Source organism: Odocoileus virginianus, chromosome 22, assembly GCF_023699985.2.
Source record: "Odocoileus virginianus isolate 20LAN1187 ecotype Illinois chromosome 22, Ovbor_1.2, whole genome shotgun sequence".
Classification (NCBI taxonomy): domain Eukaryota; kingdom Metazoa; phylum Chordata; class Mammalia; order Artiodactyla; family Cervidae; genus Odocoileus; species Odocoileus virginianus.
The window spans coordinates 48,611,496-48,620,936 of NC_069695.1; the positions used below are offsets into that span (position 1 = coordinate 48,611,496).

Genomic DNA, 9,441 nt, shown 5'->3' on the forward strand with positions numbered 1-9,441 from the left:
CGTGCTAGGAGTTATCAGGAAGCAGGTTTTGAATCCTAACTTTTGAAGCACATCCCTGTTCCCGGGTTCTTTACGTTTCCCAGGCAGGGCTCCCATAATAAGCTCCTTATCAGTGTCTAGGGAGACAGGAAGGTCAGACAAACACATAGCAGATTGAGTTTGACCTTCCTTTATCGCAAACATAGATCTTGGCAGGTCAACCTCTTCCCAAGATCCATAAGTTTCTATCCCCTCCTCAGTATTACCCACTATTATTAATAATTTCCAGACACATAATTTTTCCACGTAAGGACAAAAGCCTCAAACCAGCTCTCGCCAAGTAACTGACAGAAAGCAACTCTTAAGCCTTGGTTAAATTAATCCCAAAGATGAGAGAAACTGGAGGTGAGAGTGAAAGGGAAAGAAAGTGTGAAAAATTTGGCCAAAGTCTCAACACTGCTCTTGAATATCCTGGGCTTTTATTCTGTGACCTTTGTTTTGTTTTATCCTGTTTGTGGCTACATTTTCAGAAACTCAACTTTTCACCAGGGTGATATAACATAGTTAAGAACACAGTCTCTAGAGCAGGATTACATGGAATTGAGTCACAATGTATCTACTTATATGTGTGATCCTATACATCATAATTTAAACTCGGTGTTTCTATTCCTTCTTTAAAATAGGACTAATAGTATTCACTGCTCAGAGTCCCTCAGGGAAGATCCTACAGTAATGATCACACCTCTTCATCAGATTCCAAATAGTTTGAGAATCAATTACAACTCTTTCTGCCAAAACATCAGCTTATTGCTGAAGGTAAATTGAAGCAGAGAGCTGGGAAAAGGCAAATAACACCCAAACCTCAGAATTATGACACTCTCCATCTATTTGCCAGTGAAATTTAATTATGTTCTCATTGTTAGCAACTGACTCCCAGAAGGAAAAGCGAGGGCAGTGTTGAGCTATACACACCTAGTTTGTTTGTTTGTTTTTTTCTTTTTTCTCCAAGTTTACTAATCTACGAAGTTTTTGCACCACGCTATGGTTGAAGAGAAGGAAGGGTGGATTGGCTTTGGTTGGTCTGGAGAAGCTCCCTCTTCACAAAACAAGAGAAAGCAGCAAACAGCTTTCCCTGCCAGGCTGAGACTTGCATTCATCTGAGATGATTTTGGTCTGAGGATTCTTTGTGCCTCATCACTATTCCTGCTCTAAAGCGGGGTATGACTCTCCCTGAGGTTGGAGACAAGCCTGCATTTTTATTTTATTCATTTTTTAAAATGTATTTTTAATTGGAGGATGTGTGTACTCCAATACTTGGGCCACCTGATGCGAGGAACTGACTCATTAGAAAAGACTCTGCTGCTGGGAAAGATTGCAGGCAGGAGGAGAAGGGGACGACAGAGGATGAGATGGTTGGATGGCATCACCGACTCAATGGACATGAGCTTGAGTAAACTCCTGGAGCTGGTGATGGACAGGGAGGCCTGGTGTGCTGCAGTCCATGGGGTCGCAGAGTCAGACACGACTGAGTCACTGAACTGAACTGAACTGAATTGCAAGATAATTGCTTTCCCATGTTGTGTTGGTTTGTGCCATACAACAATGTGAGCCAGCTATATGTGTACATACATCCCCACCCTCCTGAGCCTCCCTCCCAGCCCACCCCTCATCCCACCAGTCTAGGTGGTCACAGAGCATTGGGTTGAGATCCCTAAGATCTCTGTGCTATATAGCAGCTTCCCACTAGCTGTCTTTTACAGCATGTATTAATGCAGCCCTGCCCCATCTTCAGGAAGCTACTCCTTTTATGCCAAATGCAGGTCCTTTGTATACCTTTCTAGGACTCCGCTGGTCTTGGGTCTTTAACATGGGTGAGAAAAGCATATGATTTAAATACTCAGTCATCCAATTTCCATTCTATACCTTTTTTTTTAAATCCAAAGTCATGTCCAGCCTCTAAGTACTGTGAAATCAGAAGCCAACAGCGATATAAAATGGATAAAACCCAAGGCAAAAATCTCATTTAAAAATGTCAATTGAAATATGCTCCGATTTTAATTCTACGTGATTGTAAAATTCCTAGGGAGAAATTAAAGGTCAACTATGCAGCTTCTTTTCAAGTTAAAATTTAAAGATAAAAGTTCAATGCCGTTCAAATCAACTATTTTGTTCTTATAAGTTAAAAATCCCAAAATCCAAAATTTTGTTACATTTTTGGGGGAAAGCATGCCCTCCTCAATTTCTTACTCTATTTCATTTCATTCAGAGGTGTTCTTGATGGTTGCCTGGAAATATGCTCTTTACAGCAGCCAGAAGCAGCTTGGCCCATCTCTCTTTTCACTGGGTGTGAACCCTTCAGGGCCTAAGAACTCAGAGGTGAAACAAATTTCTCAAGAGTTTCACTTTTATTAGTTTAAAAGGGTTCAAGTGTATACGTGTGTTTAGTCGCTCAGTAGTGTCCGACTCTGCGACCCCATGGACTGTAGCCCACCAGGCTCCTCCATCCATGGGATTTTCCAGATAAGAATACTGGAATGGGTTGCCATTTCCTCCTCCAGGGGATTTTCCCAATCCGGGTATTGAGCCATCATCTCCTGTGTCTCCTGCATTGCAGGTGGATTCTTTACCTGCTGAGTCATCAGGGAAGCCCTGAAAGGGTTCATACAATGCCCAATATTCAATTTGCTGTCTCCATCCCCATAAAATTTGGAAAACAGGACAATCATTAGACTTCGTAGCAGTAATTCCAGGAAAGTTATATTCCCACACAGTGTTACCCCAAAATCCACAGCAGAAACCAAATGAAGGAGATCAAGTTGTTTTAGTTGGAAAATCAGGAGACTCAGGAGACACAGAATCTACAGAGATCATCTTCATGGAATCACCAAGGCCAGAAGGATAACGAGTCCATTTCTGTTATTCAGAATCCATGGCCTATAAATTCACATTTGTTTGAAAGCAACAACCCTGCAAAGCATTGTTTTTCCTTATATGTAAATGTGGCATCTGCAGAAAAGGTTGACTTAAATATACATCTATATCCTATCTCATACTTTGGCATTGAAATTCTACTAGCGTCTTAGAAATCTAGAAAATTCTAATGAAAAGAGGACACCAGTAGATCATATTTGAAGCATCTCCATTTTACAACCAAAGGCAGAAATTTCTATTTCTCCCCTGACTCACATTTTTCTGATCCAATGTTGCACCTTGGCTCATGTCTATCTGAGACGGGATCTATTAATTTTCTGAGCAAACTTTCAAATTCCTGGGGCACAGTGGCTAGTTCTACTGCCTTGTTACAGGGAAACTTGAATTCTACAAGAACTACCTCCTCGTAATGATGCTTCTTCAACCCCTTAGTTGGAAAACTACCTTCAGATTAATGATCTGCAGCTGTTATTTGATGCTTTTGAAACCTTTGCCAAAAGGAACCTGTAAGAACCTCTAATGGTGCATGTTCTCTTAAATATGCGTGCTTTTATCCAATTTTTGAATCTTCCAAACATTGAAACATAAGTTACTTTATGTTGATTTTTTTCTTGGGCTTCCCTGGTGGCCCAGATGGTAAAGAATCTGCCAGCAATGCAGGAGACCCCAGTTCGGTCCGTTGGTCGGGAAGATCCCCTGGAGAAGGAAATGGCAACCCACTCCAGTATACTTGCCTGGAGAATTCCATGGACAGAGGCGTTACAATCCATGAGGTATTTTATCCAATTTTTGAATCTTCCAAACACTGAAACATAAATTACTTTATGCTGCTTTTTTTCTACAGTAATGGAATGTGCTTCTCACACTAATTCCCTGTGCCATTGTCTTATTCTTTTCAAGAGGGTTCAGCTGGATTTCTGAAAATCCAAGCTTATTTTTAACTTGGTTTAAATTGGTTTCTTTCCTTCTGTAATACATGCAGGATATTTTTATACTGGTTTTGCTAGAATTGACTAATTACCTCCCTTTAATAGTTTCTTTCTCTGCTTTATTGACTATGCCAAAGCCTTTGACTGTGTGGGTCACAACAAATTGGAAAATTCTTCAAGAGATGGTAATACCAGACCACCTGACCTGCCTCTTGAGAAATCTGTATGCAGGTCAGGAAGCAACAGTTAGAACTGGACATGGAACAACAGACTGGTTCCAAATAGGAAAAGGAGTACGTCAAGGCTGTATATTGTCACCCTGCTTATTTAACTTATATGCAGAGTTTATCATGAGACAGGCTGGGCTGGATGAAGCACAAGCTGGAATCAAGATTGCTGGGAGAAATATCAATAACCTCAGATATGCAGATGATACCACCCTTATGGCGAAAGTGAAGAAGAACTAAAGAGCCTCTTGATGAAAGTGAAAGAAGAAAGTGAAAAAGTTGGCTTAAAGCTCAACATTCAGATCATGGCATCCAGTCCCATCACTTCATGGCAAATAGATGGATAAACAGTGGAAACAGTGGCAGACTTTATTTTGGGGGACTCCAAAATCACCACAGATGGAGACTGCAGCCATGAAATAAAAAGACGCTTACTCCTTGGTAGAAAAGCTAGAGAGAATGTTAAAAAGCAGAGACATTACTTTGCCAATAAAGGTCCATCTAGTCAAGGCTATAGTTTTTCCAGTAGCCATGCATGGATGTGAGAGTTGGACTATAAAGAAAGCTAAGTGCCAAAGAACTGATGCTTTTGAACTGTGGTGTTCAAAAGGGACTCTTGAGAGTCCCTTAGACTGCAAGGAGGTCCAACCAGTCCATCCTAAAGGAAATCAGTCCTGAATGTTCATTGGAAGGACTGATGTTGAAGCTGAAACTCCAATACTTTGGCCACTTGATTCGAAGACCTGACTCATTTGAAAAGACCCTGATGCTGGGAAAGATTGAAGGCAGGAGGAGAAGCGGATGACAGAGGATGAGATGGTTGGATGGCATCACTGACTCAACAGACATGAGTTTGAGTAATCTCCGGGAGTTGGTGATGGACAGGGAGGCCTGACATGCTGCAATCCATGGGGTCACAGAGTTGGACACAACTGAGAGATTGAACTGATTGATTTCTTTATTTTATGCCCAGAATTTTTTTTTTTTTTTTTGACAGTGAAATGGCTCTAGACCATCCAGATGCTCCATTGGTTTATATGTTTGTCTTTATGCCAGTAAAGTACTGTTTTAAATTACTGTAGTTTTGCAGCATGTTTTGAAATCAGGATGTGTGATGCCTCCAGCTTTGCTCTGTCTCAATGTTGTTTTAACTATCCATGGTATCTTGTAGTTTCATGTGAGTTTTAGGCTTTCTCTTTTTATTTCTGTAGAAAATGCCATTGAGATTTGGATAAGAATTGCATTGAATCTATGGATGAATGGACACTTTACTAATACTAATTATTTAAGTCTATGAACATGGGACATCTTTCCATTTATTTTTATCTTTTAAACTTTTCTTTCATAAACATTTTATAATTTTCAGCACACAAATCTTTCACTCCTTGTTTAATTTTATCCATATTTAAATTTTTTCCAGATAATCTGCTGTTAATGTACAGAAATCAACTGATTTTTGTATATTGATTTTGTACCCTGCAACATTACTGAATTTGTTTATTAATTATGACACTTTGCTTTTGTTTTGTGGAGTCTTTAAGATTTTCTACCTATAAGATCATGTCATCTGCAACCAGAGATAATTTTCTTTCACCATATTAATGCAATACTGCCCTAAGTATTTTATTTTTCAAAAAGCATACATTCTAAATCAATTTTTTGCATCAATAAAGCTAGTTCCAGAATGGAAGTTAGTACTTTGCATAATTGGCTAATGAATCATCTTTGAGTTATTTTTTTGTGCTTTCAATTCTAAACTCTGTTAATATATTTAACAATATTGCTAATTAAAAAGAAACTTGTCATCCTTCACTTTGAAGTTCTAAAAACAGCCATGAATAAGTGGTTATTTCTTAAAAACTACACTGAAAACTCAGTTGTGGAATACAGAGGTATATCTGTAAGCACAGATGAGGCTAACTTTTGAAAAGTCTAGAGAGTTGAACTTTCCCAGCTTAAAAAAAAAAAAGGCTTCAGCTGAAGCCTTTGAAAACTGTCAGCACAAATATTGTCAGAAGGCTCTAGCAGCCTCCAAACAAAGCTGACAGAGAACTCCGCTGCAAAAATCAGTCTCTCTGAGCTACTATTCTGACCTGATTTTCTAAACACTAAGTTGAACTCACAGAAAAATAAGGCTCTTCCATCCATATGCCCTTTATTTATCTACAGAATTGCTATGATAGTTTTCTAAACTCCAATTTTAATCTTACTATGTACCCTGTCACTATGCATTATCAAATTTGATGATGTACAACCCTTAGCCAGGATCAGTAGCTGAATGCCCAAATAAAAACTTCATTTTACATACTCAAATTTATGAAGAAAAGAAGTTACTGGTAATAAAGTTACTGTATTAGCTAACTATATACTTACACATAAGCTACTCCATTTATATTTCATCCAAACTGTAATCCTGGTTTCATCTAGTTATCCATGATTTACCACACAAAAAACTTTAAACCATGTTTTACTTTCTTCTTTCCTTTCACATTTCTTAATATGTTGTTGTTGAGCCACCAAGTCGCGTCTGACTCTTGAAGATCCCACGGACTGCAGCACACCAGGCTTCCCCATCTCTCACCATCTTCCAGAGTTTGCCCAAGTTCATGTCCATTGAGTCAGTGATGCCATCCAACCATCTCACCCTCTGTTGCCCTCTTCTCCTTCTGCCTTCAGTCTTTCCCAGCATCAGGGTCTTTTCTTAATAAAGGATAATATATTTAAGCTGCTTTGAAGCATGTCTCTCTTACTCAGCCAACTTTCTTTGACTCAGGTTATTTCTTAAGATTTTTGTCTTCCTTCTTTCATCTTTCTCTCCATGTCTTTTCTTCTCAGGCTCAAGCTTGGATGAATATTACCCTCTTCACTAGCTCACACTCAGGATGGCTCACAGGGAGACTCAGAAAGAGGAAGAAAACCATATGTCTAGTTGATTTGAACCAACCAGAGACATTTTCTCATCTCCACTGTGACAACTCCACTCTACCATATAGCATCGGATCTTTGCCCTGACAAATTTATTCCCAGATACCTAAAAAAATGCATTCTAAAACCAATTCCAGGGTCTGGATGCCAGGCGCCCTTGCGGCGTCTCATGCAAGCGAGTCATGGCTGGCCAGGTGCCGGGCGCAGGGCCCGGGGCCCTGGACCTGCTTCGGGCTCTGCCTCGTGTGAGCCTGGCTAACTTGAGGCCAAACACGGGCTCCAGGAAACCGGAAAGACGACGAAGAGGTCAGAGAAGAGGTAGGAAGTGTGGCAGGGGCCACAAGGGAGAACGTCAGAGAGGAACCCGGCCCCGGCTGGGCTTTGAGGGAGGCCAGACTCCATTTTACCTTCGAATCCCAAAATACGGGTTTAATGAAACACAGCTTCAGACGCCAGTATCAGCCTTTGAGTCTCAACAGGCTTCAGTACCTGATTGACTTGGGCCGTGTTGATCCCACACAACCTACTGACTTAACCCAGCTGGTCAATGGGTGAGGTGTTACCATCCAGCCATCTAAAAGGGACTGTGGAGTCCAGCTGGTAGAGGAGGGCGCTGACACCTTTAAGGCAAAAGTTAACATCGAAGTTCAGCTAGCTTCTGAGCTGGCCGTCGCCGCCATCGAGAGGAATGGGGGTGTCGTCACGACCGCCTTCTACGACCCGCGAAGCCTGGAAATTCTGCGCAAACCCATCCCATTCTTTCTCCGTGGGCAACCCATTACCAAGCGGATGCTCCCCCACGAGGCACTAGTGCCCTACTTCACTGAGGCGAGAAACCGAGGCTACCTGGCGGATCCCGCCGGATTTCCTGAAGCAAGACTGGAGCTCGCCAAGAAGTACGGCTGTATTTTACCCGACATCAAGAAAGACGAACTCTTCAAAATGCTCAGTACTCGGAAGGATCCACAGCAGATTTTCTTGGGTCTGGCTCCAGGATGGGTGGTGAACATGGCAGACAAGAGGATTCTGAAACCTACACATGCGAAGCTGCTTGAGCTCCGTCCAGGGGAGTCAGTGGTAGGAGGGCACCCGAAGGGGCAGTGAGGCGTGTTTCCCACTACACTGGCTCAGTTTGTGGTTCTGCAACGGATGATGTTTTCTGTGTAATCACGTCTTTTTTTTTTTTAATCAAAATTAAAAATACAGTAAGCAAGGGCTGCATGGAAGATGTGGATCTGTGTGTGTCTCAGCATCACGAGCTTGCTGGCAAGATCCCCAAGGGAGCGGGAGGCTCTTAGTTTTCCATCATCTTCCCTTTCAGGTCTTGTCTTATTTGTTGCAAATCAGAATGAATGCAGATGGGCTGGGCTCGCTTCATTGTCCGCTCGGTTGGGGTCCGAGAGCTGCTGAGGAGCTGGTGTACCTCTTGGTTAGCCCTGAGGAACCTCTTACCCAGAGTTGAGACAGCAACCCTTCAACCCAGACTGATGAAGATGTTAGATGTGACTGTAAGGCTGGTGAATAGTTTCCAAGTATTGCAGTATTTGCTGGCAAGATTGAAATGAAAATTCCAGGTGAATTCATTTTTCTCAACTCTGGCCGAACTGTCAAAAACGATCAAGCCATTAACATTTTTTTTTCTTTGAAGAAGGTAAATGTTCTAATGATATAATTTTGCTTATTTCCTCGACTTTGAAAACTTTTGTGTTTCAGTCATTTTAAATGATTTTGAAGAAAACAGTCAATGGTTATATAAGCCATTAGAACAGTTGGTAATGTGAAAATTAAACTATTAATGTAAAAGGTTCAGTGGTCAGTAAGCTTATTTAGCTTTGCAAAGATCTGTTGTATTTAAACCACATGGAAGCCTAATTTATCCTGATGCAATTAAATCTTAAATAATTCATGATAATTCTTCTACAGTAGAATTAAAATGATTCCTGTTTATTTTATTTAAAAAATTTAAAAAACCAAAAAAAAAAAAAAATCAATACCAAATATGTCTTAGTAGTTGGCAACAAAGGTTTCCTTAAAATGACTTTCCAGGGTCTTTCACAAACTGATGAACATTAAGGTTGTTTTCAGGGTTTGTTAACTGATTTTTACTGTAACAAAGAACTTCTGCATTAAATTTCCATGTACAACAAATAGAGTGTATCTATGGTGTTGGAGAAGACTCTTGAGAGTCCCTTGGACTGCAAGGAGATCCAACCAGTCCATTCTAAAGGAGATCAGTCCTGGGTGTTCATCGGAAGGACTGATGCTGAAGCTGAAACTCCAATACTCTGGCCACCTCATGTGAAGAGTTGACTCATTGGAAAAGACCCTGATGCTGGGAGGGATTGGGGGCAGGAGGAAAAGGGGATGACAGAGGATGAGATGGCTGGATGGCATCACCAACTAGATGGACATGAATTTGGGTAAACTCCGGGAGTTGGTGATGGACAGGG

At 41.0% G+C, this 9,441-nt stretch overlaps 1 pseudogene; it reads left to right on the forward strand.

The window, feature by feature from the left end:
• The first annotated feature begins 7,173 nt into the window (after positions 1 to 7,173).
• On the forward strand, positions 7,174 to 8,112 carry LOC110136105 (large ribosomal subunit protein uL15m pseudogene; annotated as a pseudogene).
• Positions 8,113 to 9,441: the final 1,329 nt, after the last annotated feature.